At 37.7% G+C, this 17,941-nt stretch overlaps 1 protein-coding gene across 4 annotated transcripts in view; it reads left to right on the top strand.

The window, feature by feature from the left end:
- The window catches only part of vti1a (vesicle transport through interaction with t-SNAREs 1A), a 134,234-nt gene that overhangs the window by 61,284 nt on the left and 55,009 nt on the right, over positions 1 to 17,941 (top strand). The gene's annotated exons all lie outside the window — the stretch shown is intronic.

Raw genomic sequence — 17,941 nt, 5'->3', positions numbered from 1 at the left:
TTTATAAGTACTAATAAACAACTAGTTAAAAGTGAGTTTTATACTAGTTAATAAACAACTAGTTAAAATTGAGAATTGGACCCTAAACTAAAGTGTTACTATTATATTTAGTGCTGAAAAATCAATTAATCACGATTCATTGCTATTCAATTGAATCTAACATAGCAGCTTGTTTACATAATGTATATGTGTGTGTGTGCATTTTATTAAATTTATATATATATTATACGTATGTCTCTCTCTCTCTCTGTGTGTGTGTGTGTGTGTGTGTGTGTATACACACACACACACACACACACACACACACACACACACACACACACACACACACACACACGTATATGCACGTGCACAGACATATATATGATATATATAAATGTAATAATATATACACGTATAATGTAAACACTAACTGCTATGTTTGATGCGATTAATCAATTAGACAGCACTAATTATATTATATTATATTACATTACATTATAGTGTATTATATCATTATATCCTAATTTGTAAGTCGCTTTGGATAAGGGCGTCTGCTAAATGACTAAATGTAAATGTAAATATCACATCAATTATATTACATTAGATTATATTATTATTTTTGTTTCTATTTTTATTTTAATTTGTTTGGCCACACAGACCCCTGAGGCTAGCAGGTGTACGTAGGGGCTGTAGACAATCTCTGTATGGAATTCCTGATGTGGAGGAATTTTTAAGCAGCACGTCCTCACCCTCGTTAGCCCCACTGGCGTCTCTTGACAGGGGTGGGCACTTCTCCTGGGGTTGGGGTACTATGCCAGCCCAGGCCAGGACACTGTTTCACCCTAAGTGAGCCCCCTGTCAGTGGCCCCTGCCACGGTCACAGCATAGCAGGGAGCAGGGGCCTGTCATGCGTCAGCACCAATTACAATCAGCTGTTACACACCACAGCTAATGCAGCCGCCCTAAGTAATACACACACGTCCTTTACTGTCACACTATTGTGCTCTAGCACACACAAATGCAAAATCAGAACGATCAAATTGGAGTTTTTGCCTGTAGTGGTAATGTATTAATGGACCGGAAATGCACACAAACGTATACGTTTTGCTTCCTGAATGAAAAGAGCATTGAATTGCTATGTTATACAGGAAGCAACTCCGCTTTTTCAGTCCACTAGAAAACATGTGCTTACAGACTTTGCCAGATTGGAAGGCTGTCCTTTATGCGCGGAGTCAAACACTTTCTTTTTGACTTTAACACACTCAGTAGATACTGATATGTGGCGAAAAAAGTCTCTTTTGAGTTTGCTTAACTCCCTTTAGCTCTCTCCATTTCTCTGAGCTGACACTAATACAAAGAGACCTGTTTACATTAACCTTGAAAAACGTTCTCTCTGTGAGTGAAAGTAGATGGAACGTGCTCTCTTGTTGCTTTATATGATATGTTTTTGTGCTAGGCCAAGCAATTACATGAGAGAGCCCCTACCTTAGTACACCTACCTGGTGTAAAGCGCTTTGAGGTCTCAGAAAAAGCGCTATATAAATGTAACAAATTATTATTATTACCTTGAGAGTAGTTCAATTCCCACTAAACTATAAAAGACCAATTAATAAATAAAGGCTGAAAAGGTGGAAAGTGAGAAGGATGTATGAAAAGAGCCGTGATGTGAATATGATGCATGGAAGGATATGTACTATTTCATTTAAAGTGAAGACCAAAACCCTGAAGTCAGGTTTTTTAATTGTAGTGTGGTCAACCAATTCACTTTTTGTCTGACTCTCCAGTCATATCTCCATCCAGTGGAAGAACAATGTGTGGTTTTGGTAGGCAGAGTCTGGAGACAGTCACGTCTTTGTTAGTCGATGTTCGGGGCAGCTTGTGGTCCTGGTACTGGATTCTGTTTGTGAGGCTGTTGTCAGTCCATAAACAGCAGCGTATCACTGACAGCAGGGCCTCTGTCTTACATGACCACACAGCTGTTGTCTCGCAGATCTGTGTGTCACTCACTGTGTGTGTGTCCAGCAGTGACTGTGTACATGTTCTTTTGTGAGTTTCCTCAAATTTTTCTAAATTAAAGAGATAGTTTACACAAATCTTAAAATTCTGTCATCATCTACTTAACCCCATGTTAACTACCATTAAAGTAGTTCATACAACTTGTACACTTTATTTTTCTGAATCTGTACAAGAGAAGTTGTTCTTGAAATTATTTTACTCTATTTTGAGCTGTAGTTTTATGCATCTCTTTAGGTTTATACATCTAACAGCACTTTCTGTGGTGGCTAGAAAAAAGACTTAATTAAGTAAATATTTATTAGATATTATTTATTTTTACATTATTTACATTTTAAGCTGTAAATGGGTCTTTATACATAGCTACTTTTGTTTTAAAGGGAGTCCCTCTTAAGGGCTCATCATATAGTATTTGGGGTCTGTGGCATCAAAAAGTGAATAAATAAATAAATAAATAAATAAATAAATAATATTTTTTGGGGCTTGACACCATTTACTTTGATTGTATGGTAAATAGCAGCTAGGACATTCTTCACAATTTCTCAATTTGCATTCCTCAGATGAAAGAAAGTCATACAGGTTTTGTATGATATGAGAGTGAGTAAATGATGACCGTTTACTTTATTGTGAGAACTGTAAAGCTTGAGTTGCATCCTTCAGTTGTAATAAAATGTGTAGAAGTATATAGAATGTGCATGGTGAAAGACCCACACACTGACTTCTGTGTGAATCTGAATCTTTAATATAGCTGTAGCACATTAAGTCTCTTTGTGTGTATGTGTGTGTCCCGACTGGCCCTGCAAGTGTCACACCTGTACTATGGCTTTGAGATGCAATGTCTGCGGGAAGTCCTGATGAAACCACGTCTTCTTTTCCCGTCACTCACGCTGGGGTCACATTCCATCATGCTGACTAGAGAGAGTGTGTGTGTGGCAACAGGCTGCTGTGAGTGGAACCAAACTCATCACTTCTTCCTGCCCACTGATCCACGCAACATAAAGGAAAGGTGGGCTCTGTTAGATGGCATGTATTATTCATGTAAGTGGTAAAGGTATTTGCGTTTTGTTATTACCCGCATTGTGCCTCAGTGCTTTGGTGGAGTTGGCCCCGCAGTCACATCCCAGACACCCGTGGGGATCCACTCCTGCATAAAACCACCGACCACCACCGACCAACTTCAAAAAACATAAGCAAATTATTTTGTTCAACTGCGACCATGACAATGTGTAACTCTCTGTAATAGATTAAAAGTACAAGTGTGAGAAAAAGATGAAGACGGAAGACAAAAGCAAGGAGGCAGACAGAGGGATTTGAAAAGGACAGCGACAGAGTTGACAATTGAGTTATAATATCCTGTCCTTTATGAATAATTAATTTGATGGTGCCGCACTCTCAGAAGTTAGATTAAATTAGTTCTGCCATGTCTAAAAAGTTAGATATGCTTCATTAGTGGATGAGATGGCAGGGAGGTTTCTTGGCCTGCCAGGGCTGTTGCAGTTAATTTAGGATTTTTTTTACACAGCTACTTTTATTCGGCATGGGTGATATTCGCTCCAGTGCATGCTCTTGTCTTGCATTTAACTGCATTTAAAACCATGCAGATCCCTCAGCAGCGCTGCACTGCATTTCAACACACTATTGAATTGTTTCAGCGTAATGCTTCTCTTATGAAGACGGCCAAGGCTGTTGGTATCCATAGAAATGGAACAATAGATGGGTGTTTCTTCAACTTAGGGCACTTTTTATGATTGCTTTATTTATCAATTTATACATTTTTACTTTATCCGAAGATCATAATAAAACAGGCTTGGAAACTTTTTTACCATGCTTTCATCATTTATCATTCAAGTATTTAATGTTTCACCTTCGTCCAAGACCCAGACTTTAAATCTTCAAGTATGAAAATCTATCATAAATATGAATTACATTTTAAAAACTTAAATGAAATAAATAAATAAATATTCATACACCTTTTCAGTATTTATTTTGTAAAGTAGTTTTTCTTTCTTCCCCTCCCCCAAAATCACTGTCTGTCCCACATTTGTGGCTTCATTTCAACAACATGAAAAACATGAAGTAATTGTTTTTAAAATCAAATTAGTGTACTAGGCTTCCGAGGAGACAACAGTGTCAGTGAAGAGCTTAAGATGAAATATGAGACGTGATGAAAGCAATGAAAAATCCCAAAGTAAATATCACTTGTGCACAATATATGTTTTGTTGTGCTTTGTTTCAAATCAAAAGTATGAAAATATTATTTCATTGTGTGTATTTAGGATACATAAAAACTAGCTGTAAATTACTCATAGAAAGACATTGGCCATTAATTTCATTTAATGTAAAAAAAAACAACCTTTCCATCACAATGTTTCCTACTTTCTTTACTTCCATAAAAAATTACAGAATTATCTTTTATAAATTAGTAAGTGTGAAAGTGTTCTAAATACCAAAAATGCCCTCAGTTATAAAGAAACACCTACAAACATTCAGACGAACTTTGCTCTTCAAAACGCGTTTAAGCATGACACACATTGAAAACACACCCCTGTAGTTTTGTTGGCTCCAAAAGCAAAAAGTAGTCTTGAAAGCTCCTATAAACATTGGTTTCTATTGCACACATAATGATATTTATAAACTTTTTATTGTTTTTCCCAGCCCTGTTTTATCAATGTGTCTTCACTTGCATTTTAGTATCATCTGTTCAGTTTTACCTTGACTGTTTGCTGCAGTGCATACCACTTGTGATTTGTCAGTGCACAAGGTCAGTGCACAAGGAAGAGATTTGTGCCACTACACACTGGAAATCAGTTGAGGTCATTTCATTTTGACAGACTCTTCGGCCGCTTATGAACGTTTTTTTTGTTGTTGTTCTTCCAGCTCATTGTATGTTGTAAGTATTTTAAGAAGTACAGGAAGTGCAAAATAAATAAATGAATGTTATAAAGGACAAAGTGATTAAAGATTATAACTTGGCGCTTTGACATTCCTTGGATTCAAATCTGTTTTTCCATTATGGTTAAAACCTACCCACGAATATAGATTGTGTAGACCTCTGTGCTGATGTTATGTTGTGTATTTTCACTCTGGCATCTGACAATAATGTCTCTTCATCAGGCTAGCCGTGGCCATTGTTAAATGAGCCGCATGATGCGTCTCTTTTGTGCACTCCCACCATGCCTCATCTCCTCCTTATAATAGCGTTTTTATTTGCCGTTCTCTAGAGATGGGAAGTGTGTTGGTATTAACCTAAAGAAACAGACAAACTGGTGTTTGGCCTGATAAAGCGGTAGTGTTCTGGCAAGCTGACACCTCGCCTGTTGTGATTGGAAAAAAATGCAGAGAAACCTTGTACTTAAAAAAAACAAACAAACAAAAAACAGATGGACAAGAACATTTTGGATGCCCATCACCACCAAAACCAGGTGAAGACCATGATATTTTAAGCTAGAAAAGAGGAGTCTACCAGCATCTACCAGAAACTAGAATGATTGCTGGTGTGAAATTGGTTTTTATTTTATTTATTTTTTTTTTACAAAAGTGCAACATGCAATCATATAATACTACGAAACTTACATTTTAAACTTAAAATTGCAAATTATTTTGTCTTTTTGTCCACCAGCTAAAATAATCAGAATCTGTTGTGCATCTCCTATACACAGTAGTGCTGCATTTTTAATGAATATGTTAAGTGTTTAATTCAGTGACTCGCTCATAAAATCACTTGTTTCATTCCTGATTAAAAAAAAAATCTGTGTTTTTAGATGAATAAGTTGAGTGAATGATTAAGTGACTCGCTCACAAAGACACTTGTTTTATTTTCTGAATGAAATGTGGTCTTGAACGAATCGGTTGAATGAAAGATACTGTGACTAATTTGTCACCACCGACTCGCTAAACACTGTAGCCTGCAGAAAGAGTCACATAAATATGCCAATGACTTTTTAATGAAAGTTATTGAATAGTGTTGCTTTAAATATTGCGAGTATGGTAATTATGACTAGAGTAGAAATAAATCATAAATAGTAATTTCTACTCTTAAAGTTCTTAAACTTGTGTTAATGTCATTACAGAAGTTTCCAAAGTGTTTAACAAAAATGTCACTGCTTAAAAACATCAATTTACATCAAGTGAGTTACGTCTCGATCTCCCCAGGTTCCCATAAAGCTTTGCTCATCTAATTTTTAAAAGGTTCTCAGTTTGAAGTGGCTTTTTTCTCCCCCAAAAGTGGTTCCATTTCAATCGCAGCTTTATATAAGCTGATCGGTAAACATGTTTAACCAGTGCATTTTCTGTGTGTTATGAGACAACTGTTTGGCTCATGAGTATTAATGAACTCAAAGCTGGAGTGGGAGAATCCCTAAGTGTTGGTAACTGTCAGATTCTGTCAGCGCTATGAATCCTAACAGCACAAAGTAGCGTGCCGCCGTGTGCTTCCGATTCAAACTCATGTTTGATGTCTTGCTTTCACGCCCTCCATTTCTGCTTAAGCCAAATTACTGCAGACAGTCCTAATTCTCCAGAGAATTTTTGTTTGTTTTGTGAGAATACATATTTTACATATCATTGGCATGTCGCTGATGTATTTAGCAGCATATAAGTGGAGAGAGAGCTATATTTTTGCTCTGGTTTTGGCTGAATCAGGGCTGTCTTTGTAAGAAACCTGACATGGCTTTGTGTAAATGTTCTAAATAATGAAGCACAAACTGAGGACCCCCGAATCCTTGGAGAACTCTGCTGTCCCGCAGAGATCAGTCTGTCTCACAGGCAAAATCGCCAGCGTCTCTCCTCTGCTTTTTGTTTTATAGGTCAGAGAAGAAACCATTTTTGTATTTGAACACTTCTAGAAAGACCAACCTTGTAATACAACTCTCTGTAACATAATAACGTTAAGTCGTTAAAAGGAAAGTTTACCCAAAATGAAAATTCTGTCAACATGCATGCCTTTTTTATGAAACACAAAAGAAAAGACTCCTTTTTTTTTTTTTTCATACAGTGAAAGTCAGTGTGTTCCAATGTTGTTTTACTCCTTTGAATTTCATTGAATGCACAAAATAAGAGTTGAAACATTATTAAAAACTAGGGCTGCCAGTCGATTAAAAAATGTAAGCGCGATTAATCGCATGATTGTCGTGAGTTAACTCGCGATTAATCGCATTTAATCGCACATTTTTTATTTGTTATAAATGTACCTTAAATTAATACTTTTCAAGTTTGTAATACTCTAATCAACATTGGCATGGATAAATATGGATGCTTTATGCAAATGTATGTTTATTATTGAAACCATAGTCAACATAGAGCATGAAGACGAGATATCAAAGGTCATAGATGTTTTTCAATGAACTTGTTCGTCTATTAGACACATGTAGAAATAACAAAGAAATACCAGGTTCCCATTACTTCTCTTTCTTAGCACTGAGCAATTTACTAACACAAACATGTTTAGATTTTTGCATGACAGGGCAGCTCTTCTGAAAATGCTTAATGTACATTTATTATTTATTATTACATTAGTTTGTCTCTCTCTGTGCCCATTTTGATGAAGCTAAATTCTCGATAAAACTGTTTTCATTGGTATATTTGACTGTTTCTGTTGTCAAACAACGGAATGAATATGAAATGGTGACTGAAACGCGACCCATTAAGACATAACCAGCTCTCCCTTCCAAGATGTTAATCTGCACAAAAATCCTGATAATCGAGCCGTCGTCTGATGAAATCAAATACACATAAGATAAAGACATTTATACTTGCATGTAAAATTAGACAGGCTATACTTGCATGTAAAATTAGAGAAGCAACATCATTGTTTAACTGAATTAAAGCGCTGCTCCTCTCTTCAGCGCACGAGAGAGAGAGAGAGAGAGAAACTAAATAAGGTTTGGGCGCTTTTTTGAAGGGAAAAAATCGCTAAAGGGGTCTGCAATGTCGCTAAGTTGGCAACACTGTGTATCTCCATTTCCCGAACTAGGGGTTGGGCCACGGGTCAAACAGAAAATATGCGCTGCGTTAATCGCGCGTTAAAAAAATTTGTGCCGTTAATATGATTTTGCGTTAACGCGTTAACGCGCTAACTTTGACAGCACTATTAAAAACATCATCTTTGATGATCCACATAAAAAATTAAATACATAGGTTTGGAACAACTTGTAAATGTTGAAAGATTTATTGTTTTGTGTGAACTACCATTTCTTTTCTGCTACTTACCATGAATCATAACCTGTGAGTGCTTTGTGGCAACTTACTTTTCTTACAGAGCAGGTAATGAGAATACTGGACCAAAAATGATTGCGTGAGGTCAGTGAAACCTTCTATTTCAGCTGAACCAATCGAAGCCCACCTGACACCTGTAGGTTGAAAGAGCGTTGTTCTTTTACCTCTAGGCACATGAAGGGGTTGTTCTGTATGTACCATTCAGAGATTAGTGCTTTAATATGAATCTGTACTATCAGATAACGAGTCCTGGCATTATTCAGTCTCACCGTTCCCATTGTTTTGGGTGGATTACTGTGGGAAGGAGGGAACATTTAAACAAAACTCAATGGATTGGTGGATTAATTTAAAAAGAGAGAGCTAGTGAAAACTAAAATCAGTAGGTGTTTAAATGTGCTAAAGTTTTGAGTGCTACTCGGGGGCGGCTGTCAAAACATGCAAATGAGGGTGACGGCACATTGTTTTGACAAATATAATTAAGGTGTTTCAATTTGGAGTCCTACGATACACAGGACTGCAGGGCTCCCCAAGCGCTCTGCTAATTGTGAAGATTGCTTTTAAGATCTGAATGCTTGTTGGGTTTTTGTTTGCTTTTTTTTCTTATTGGATAATGAACTGTTAGGAAGTGTTAGATCTTGGCATCGTTTCGACTGAGGTTTTTGTCAGAGATAGGCAGGGATGAACACCCTGAGGTGTTGTGTTTTACAGATAATTAAAAGGCAAAATTTGTGTTTGGCTGTTTGATCTGCCTGTCAACTTTCTGATTAGAGGCGTTACAGGCTTTAATCAACAGTAATGGGATCATTAACGTTCCTAAACTGTTTAAAAGAACGTCAGGATTTTCTTTCAGTCCGACACATTGGAGCTGGTGAGTCTGGCAGGGTGTGAAGTTTGCTGGTGTTCAGTAAATGATGTGCAGCATGTGATTAGGAGGAAGTGAGGTGATTATAAGAGCAGACCTCCCCCTGCAGCAGCAACGCCAGCTTGCGTTTATCTGTTTCTCACTTCTTCCACTGTCTCTCTCGTTTTGCTCTTTTACGCTCCTACAGCAAATCTTTCCCATTCCCATCCCATATTTTGTATTTGATAGCGCCCTTTTCATCTGAATCCGTGACATTGTCAGCCTAAAAATGCGGATTGTCACACGGAAGTATTCTGATGTGATCCTTGTTTATTATGACATATGAAGACGAATGCATGTTTCTTGCTTTCTTTGAACAGCAGTGACTGTACACAAAGAGTAATCTTTTGGCCTGGCCCTCTTTGCTCTGAAAGAGATGGAAAAAAATGCAAAAAAATAAAGTGGCAGCACATACATCAATATTAATAAAGTCAACTGACAGTGTACCACTGTTTATTAATTTCGCTCGGTCACGTTTGGTGCACATTTCAGCTCAGCTGGGGCCTAATCTGCACGAAGAAATCATTTCCTGCTCTGAAAGAATGAAGTGAACGAGTGAATTTGATGGGTGCGGATTGACCTGCGGTAGATGTATGGCTCTCCAGTGGCCCATGGAAACTCTGCCTGTTTAATTGAGGAACCTGAAAGGAGTGGGCAGCCGGGACTTTTTGTAAGCGAGGCAATCAAGACCTGCCCCAGACTCTATTAGTTTTCATTTGGATGCTTCAGTAATGCCAGTTGATTAAATTAAAGCAATTTGCTGCAAAAAAAACTAAACAAAAACTAACCACCTTTCCCACCCACCGTGTCAACAGCATAGGTTTTACTGTAAGTGCTGTTGTTTGGGCTGTGTTAGGTAAGACTCAACTTGTTTAAAAACAATGGCGTTTAAAAGAAATGGGTCTCCTTTTTCTCTTAGTTTGATGACAATTTATGGATGATTCTTCAATCATGGGTACTTTTGACTACTTAAAATCTTGAAAATCCTACTAATGTATGTTAAAATGATCACATTTGCTGGAATAAAGATATGATTACTCACAAATGATGAAATATTTTATTTATCCCATAGAAAACAATTGTAGAAATAGTTTGAATACTATATGGTCCAATGTGTTTTGAAGGCCTCACATGACTGTGAGAAATAATTAGGCTTTTACAAAGGTCAAACGCGTCTGAGAAAGTCTTTGCGCCCACTGTGCAGTTTATGCGAAGTCAGGGAATTTCTATTAAACAACAGATGGCTGTGAAAGACCAAAGAATATTTCAAAACCATTATTAAAATGTGTGAAATAAATATGTCACTTGGAGGCATCAACCTCTGGGAAAGAGTTGATTGTCCTTGAAAAATGTTACATCTTGCATCTGAGAAAGGATTGACCATCAGGATTTCACTATTAGAGAGAAAGGCGAGAGAAGTAAAACTTAATTGTGGGAAACAGGATGGGTGAATCTTACAAGAAAATGAAGTTGCATGGCTATTGCGAAATAACAGATGTATAAGAATGGCGCCCCGGCCAGAGACAAATTCAGATAGAGCAGCTGTCATCTCGGCTTTGTTGCTTTGTTCAATAAAGTCTTGTTTTGACTTCTGGAACTCTGCCTCTTAAGCTTCATTTGCAAGAAAGAAACTTTTCACCACAACATAAATCCTGATGCAAAAATAATTAAAAATTGTTTCCAAAAAAAAACCTAAATGTTTACATATAAATATCAAATAAGTTTGTGTCTTAATTTTAACTAATTATAGAGGGAAGTCAAAAAGTCTGGTTACCAAATTGGAACAATTCTGGCAAGTTTGACCTTTCAGCTTTCTTAAAAATGATCGTTGATTTAAAGTTACATTAATAACTTTCAATTTTTCTATAAAATTATTTAAAAAAAAATTTTTTATTATAGGCTATCCTTTTTTCCACTTTAATTTTCTTTTATTTTTTTATTTTTATAGAGGACAAAAAGTTCTAATAATTGAAGAATCATGCCATCTGCTGCTATTCTGATACAGGAGTGGGTCGCTATTGATATTTCTAGGATGTGTTTCTCATCTTTGTTTGTTTTTGAGTTCATAGGGGCATTCAGCTATTGAACCCATTCTCCAGCATGCCTTGTCCTCCGGTCCTTCCAGAGGCACTGATAGAGTCTTCCCTTTCAAAGCTCAATCTTGGAAGAATGGAAGTAGGAGGGGAAATCAGTGTTCATTTTCTCTGTCCTCCCCCCCCCCCCCCCCCCCAGCTTAAACAAATGGTTCTATTAGCGCTCACTCTCCCTCTGGCATGGTCATTCATACCCATTAAACCTTTGTCTTATCAGCCAGAAGAAGCCTTAACATCTCCACGCATAACAATCGGCAGTGATCTGGCCTTTAGAAGAGTGTGTGAGATGTGCTGTGTGTGAGAGAGAGAGACTGAGTGAGGGAGAAGATAATGATTAATAGGGAAAGTTGAGTGGCCGGCTAATAAAGATTTGTCTTAATCAGAAGTGATTTGTCAGAGCAGAAGCGCGGCAGGGTCAGGGCTGAGCCAATGAATAAAACAGAGCCCAGTGGAGTGAAAAAAGGCCAGTGAAATGGGGCCTGATTACCCAGCGCTTGCTCTTGCGCAGACAGGCCGTGGCCCTTACCTTATTTCTCTCCATCTTTCTTATTCATTCCTCTGAAACCAATATATTCTCTTGATATCCATATCATTCCATCAGTCCTCTGTCTATTGAGGCTGTTAAACACTTACTTGTGTCCTTATCGTGGTTTTGAACAAGACTAGGCCCAAGTTTAACTGTATTTGTATTTAAAACACCTCAGTTGAGGTGTTAAAAAGGCTCATTTGATGTTGACTATGTATGTAAAACACCAAAAAAGTATAATAGAAGCGTTCATATGTCTTGTGCACTATATTTGATGTATTCTGAAGCCATACGGTAGATTTTATTGAATGATTCACAATGTGGACTGAATCTTTTGTTTACAATGATTCAACTGTCTCCATGATCCGGTCTATAAGCTAGTTATTTTTAATTGCTCACAATATATAATGATTAAATTTAATAATATTCACAATTTGAACTGAATCACTTGTTTTTAAATCAGACTTCCACTAAACTCGGGAACAGATTAGTGAACGTATCGTTCTTTTGCGCCAGTTCTGGTCAATGTACTAGATTTATTTCAGCAGTTTTCGAAGATTCCACATAAGAAAGAAAATCATTTGGGTTTGGGCTGGTAAATAATGACAGAATTTTCATTTTTGAAATTGTTTCTTCATTCTACAACAGAGCTCAAGTTTGGTGAGGTCAGCAGCTGAATACTGTTAACGAATAACAAGAATAATAAAAGTGCCGTCAGCACTTTGCTCCCAGACAGGGGAATAACTTGTCTAAAATAAAGAGAAAGGAACTGTGTTTCTGCGTTGCTCTTTGTGTGTGTGTGTCTTTGTGGGACAGTCAGTGTTGGACCTGCCTTTACTCTTCCCATGGGCGCTTTTGCTCTCATTTGGCTGTGTCTGTGGATTGTGTCCAGATAGAAGTGTGTGTGGTAACCTTCAAAAAGTGGCTGGAACTCTGTAATAAAAAGCAGTCCGGAGCCTGGGAGTGAGCCTGTGTCAGGGCATGTACCCTTTCAGCTCTGGGGACAGACAGAGGGCTTCAGACAACTCAGATAGGACTCACACTCAAACAGCTGCTGTAAAATTGATGATGTGCCCAATTATACGTGTCTGCTGAGGGGAGGTGGATGGACAGATATAAGGACGATGGAACGAAGAGGTGGAAAACGCTTCTTCCCCGGTGTGTTCTGCCTCCATCTTACTGCCAACGGCTGGCAGGAAGAGGGGATGAAAACGAGTGACATTCGGACCTCCGAGATGTCCTGAGTGATTTGATGTTCCTGCAGGCCAAGCTCAAAGGCAGACAGGCACGGTCAGTCACAGAAGGGAAAGACAGACAGACCGGAAGATGAAAGAAACTTTGACTGCACTAACACAATGTTTCGGCGGTGTGGGGTGAAAGGAAAAGTATTAATGTAGAAGCAATACACTCAGAATTAAAAGAAATAAGACAAAAAGATGATAAAAATAAATAAACAACATCTAGTGGAATTGCTGGTTATTAAAGACTCTTTGAATGTGTCAAGGATGTTTTAGAGACTTCTCGTGCTGAATCACAATAGGCTGGTAATCAATACAGATTTTCTGATCTGTTTTGATTCGAGTCTGTTTCGTTTCTGACTAATTTAATTTATAATGTCCATTTTGCTTGCATAAATACATTATTTGCCTTATCTAGTGTTGTAAACCGGATCATAAAAGTCATTGTTTGGGGATTCGGGATTCACCGGTCATGTTGTATGTATTAGAGTCACCAGAAAGATCTGATTGATTAGTGTCATTCATTTCGGGAATTAGACCTGTTTTTGATTCACTAAAAATAACTAGTTGGTATAAGTCATTTGTTCGTTAGACAGATTCTTGTTGTATGTTTGTTTCTTCATGCAGCTCACAAACACAATGCAATAGAAAGACGTTTCTAGCCATTATTTTGCGTTACACAGTCTTTTTTATTAGTAAACTCATATGATTTATTTTTTTCTTTTGCTGTGGCTGCTGAAAAGTGGTGCAGAAAACAATCCAGTGAACCTGTTAACTTGGTCCATTACGGAAATATTAATTAAAGTAATACATGGCTCAATTATGCTAGCCTGGCTCCACCGTCCTATGTACTTCCGCTCAAGTCTGGGTTTGCGGTATATTCGTGGGCCAAATTTGTACCGGTCCAATCAGCGAACAGAGGGAGTGGCTTAGAAGGATGACGTTGAGGTCGTGCACTAGTTTGAGTTGTAGGGTTACGTCACGACCAAACCTTAGTGATTGGTGAAAGATCCAGAGTGGCTCTTGGCAGATCCAATAGTTTTAAACTTCAACAGAGTACCCACCTTCAAGGAAGTTAACGCTTGTCAATGGAGAGTGGCCAGACTCTCTGTACAAATGAAATGTACGAGAGTCTGGTCGGACCAGGCTACAATTATGCCATGTTGAGTTAGTAAAATATCATTTTTGATTTAAAGAATCAATATCAAATGATATATGAATGATGTACAAATGATAGCGATTAATCCGAAAATTTATATTTTTACCCAGCCCCCCAATTTACTTAAAAATGTAATGAACATCACAGTACATGTCACAACTAATATATTGCAATGCATCACAATATTATAATTGGATTGCAATCGAAACTGTGCCGGATGCATGCAGATTTTTGTCTTTCAGTACAAATGCTATGTAATATTATGCTCTCTATTCAAGTGTAGGTTTGTTAAACTTTGGCCAATTTGGTATTTAGATTGATTCATTTGTCACAGATTAATCTCAGGTCAATGTACTGTAATGCATACAATAGATATTTTGACACATTGAATTCATTATTCTTATTTGTGATTTGTCATTTATTAAAAGCAGATGCTAGCTTGACTTCGTTGTGGGGTCCAAAATAGTGTTGCATTCATAAATCTGTATGACCATCCTTTGCATCTGTATTCTTGCATGTTTCGTTTGGCATTTGTCCAGTTCTGTGTCTCATAGATAGAATTGCATTTTTCACTTCATCATTTTAACTGTGGGAAATTAAATTATGACCACATAAATCTTATATAATATTGTGAGAAAGAATAATAATAATTTGAAATATGATAGTATTGGCACAGCCCTACTCTAATATAAAGCAGTTAGAGCAGAGGTCTTGTCCACAAGTGGTGGTCAGCAATCAATTAAAAAGTCTGCATTAAAACCAGCCCATCGGTAATGATTGTGCTGATATAGATTTTAGTAATATCCTTGTTAAATGGGCCTTGGGGATCTGGATCTTTAACTAGAGCAGGCCTGTGGAAAAGCTTGGCGTCAGGGTCATTTAAATTGTTAATAGGGCCTTAAATGGGGAAGAATATTTTATATCATTATGAGCACGAAGCCGTGATCGCAAGCATGGAGTCTACTTATTTATTTATTTATTTAGTTTTTTTTTTCTTCTTATTCTCGAATGCCTGTTTTTCACAGCTACACCCTCAATTTACAGAATGTCAGCGTCCTCATTAAAGCGTGTGATAATTAATTAGCACCTCATTAAGTAGACATGTATCCAAAGTGATGCTTGCAAAAGAATAAATGACCATAATTCATGCTACGCTTCATGTGTATAGTTTTATTTCATATAATGATGACCTGTAATCTAAATGTAATGCATATTGGCGTCAGTATTTTGTGTGTTGTTGTATATAACAATTAAAACACCTTTTTAATACCACTGTTAAAGGGTTAGTTCACCCAAAAGTGAAAAATATGTAATTATTTTTCTCATATTGCTCTAAACGCAAAAGATATGTTGGTGGTGTTGATTTCCATACAATGAAAACCATTGTTTTTTGACCTCACTCACAGACTTTCATTCTTATAGGCAAAACCTGAAATTCTTCAAATATTTTCTTTTCTGTTTTGGAGAAGAAATTTAGCCAGGTTTTGAACATGAGAGAATTTTCATTTTTGGGAATAGTATCCCTCTATGATGTCAAGTGAGAAGTCAGCGGGAATGTCTACAATGTCGAGTGAGAAGTTTTTCGCTCTATTTTTTTCTTCGTAGAAAAGAAAGCAAGGGAAATCATGTTGTTTTCCCTTTCTCACAGAGTGTTTGTTTTTCTCCAGCCAAACTCTCTGCTCAAACCTCTGCCATATTCTTGTTTAAGTCTCAAATATACGAATAGAGAAGAGAGACAGATAGATCAGATTATTAGTGAAACATAAACGGAGACAAACCGATATATCAAAAGAGGAAGAGAGCCGTGGAATTGTGGGTTGGTAAAGTTCCTCTCACCCGTGGGATGTGGTGTACACACAGCTAATCGTCCAACAGTGTGTGTTTTTGTGTGTATGTGTGTGTGCTTTTGGAGCTCGTTCTTAATGGCAACATCAATTTGTGGTCCCACAACTAAGAGAAATATTTATCTTTGCGCTCATGCACAGGGGAAAGAGAAACCAGAGTCCATAATGTGTTTAACAGTGTGTTGGCCGCAGGAATATTACATTATACAGAGTTTGGTTTTAACAGCTTTTATTCCGTGTTTTTAGTGGCACAGGAAGACACCATGGAACGGTTTTATGTAGTTAGTCAGCCAGCCCATCTGTTTCTTGATTTTGTGGAAATTCTTTTATGTACCTGCTCTATTTCCCCACTCATATTTCTTTTGTATTCATTTGCATTCACTTCGCTTACATTAGGCTGAGTCTTAACCTACGTGGATAGCAGCAATTGGAATCAGTGGAGATAGAGAAGCTTGAATAGGAGACCTTGATTCTGAATATCTTGATATCAAGAAAGCAGTTACAACACAAAGGCGTCAGAGAAATATTTCAATCAAAGTTTTCTATTGTACTTTTTGTCCATAGCAACTTCGTTTTCTTCCCTCCTGTTTATTTGTATCTCGTTGAGCTTAGATTATAGCGTGCTGACAGGATTGTTTCATTTGCACTAGACCCCTTCATGTCAGTGGTCTCATCTATCATCTGAAGTGATATATGAGCAAGCGTGTCTGAGCGCATGTGTATTGCATTGTTGCCATTGTGGCCGTGTCACATTCATTTGTTTAAGGCCCCTTTCGCACTGGACAGAGACAGATAGCGGTGCTTAATTTTCTTTACACAAGATTTCCACTCATGGGTGGGCGGCAGCGTGTCTCGGGCTCGACGACCGTCCATGGTTATGATGGTTATTAATATCTCTATTCGCTCTTTTAATCTGGCCTATCTGTCACATGCGCTGTGACTGCTCTATCTAATCTGAGTATCCTTCAGTCTGTCCTCAGTCTGATTGGAAATTAATGAAGGCAAGAGACGCGTGTGTAACCACGTCTTGTGTCTGTCTTTCTCGTTTTCTGATATTTAGTGCTAGCGCAGATGTGGCCCGTTCCTCTGTTCCTCGAGCGTCAAGCTGACTCTTTGAGAGCTGCACCTGTGTAGCGTAATCCAGTCATGAGTGTGTTGTTTACTCACAATTGTTTGGTGCATTTGAAAGCGTAGCTTTGATCCATGCAAAGATTTTTCACTTCACTTTTTTTTTTTACTACCTTCCTCTCCAGACTGCTAATGTGGTTTCTACTTATAGTGGAAAGGGTTTTTCAGGAAGAAGGGAGGGTGGGATTTTTGTTTTGTTCATGTTTTTTGTTTTTTTGACCCTTGGGATGTGAATATGACAGTGACCATGGACAGGCTTGTCAGACGCCATGTATGAGATGTTTATCTAAGTGCGAGCGAATAAATGGGTGTACGTCCGTGACAGATGAAATGTGTTTATAAGCAAGCAGCTGAATATTGCATGTGCTGTTCGTGCTTGGTGTGATGCGGCATGCTGGGATATGCAAAATATTTAAGTCAGCATATTGGTGAGAAGGAGATGTAGTTTGAGATCCCTAGACATCAGAGATCATGGTTGTAAATAGACTTTTACATGGGTGTTGCTAGGTGGTTGCTATGGTTTTTGACTCTTTTTTTGTTTCAAAGTACCCACTTTCTGGGTTTCTGAAATCCTGATATGTCCCTCCTTCACAAGTCTTTAACTTGAGACAAAGTCAAAACAATTTTTTAAAGGCAAGACATTACAGGCAAAACCATGGCTATTTTGGGATATTTTGCTTCCATGGCATCATATGTTATCATGTGACCGAAACGTTTGCCACGGTTTCATTAAAGCATTGGTTTTATCTTACAATTGGTGGTTCCCCTTCTTTGTTAGAGTGTGTAGCCCTGTTTGAAGTGTTTCCCGGACTAGAAATAAAACATCCAAAATGTAAATTCATGA

Source organism: Leuciscus leuciscus, assembly GCF_965113295.1.
Source record: "Leuciscus leuciscus genome assembly, chromosome: 21".
In the NCBI taxonomy this organism is placed as follows: Eukaryota; Metazoa; Chordata; class Actinopteri; order Cypriniformes; family Leuciscidae; genus Leuciscus; species Leuciscus leuciscus.
The sequence above is the reverse complement of the archived record's forward strand: the minus strand, read 5'-3'. Positions and strand labels throughout refer to the sequence as shown.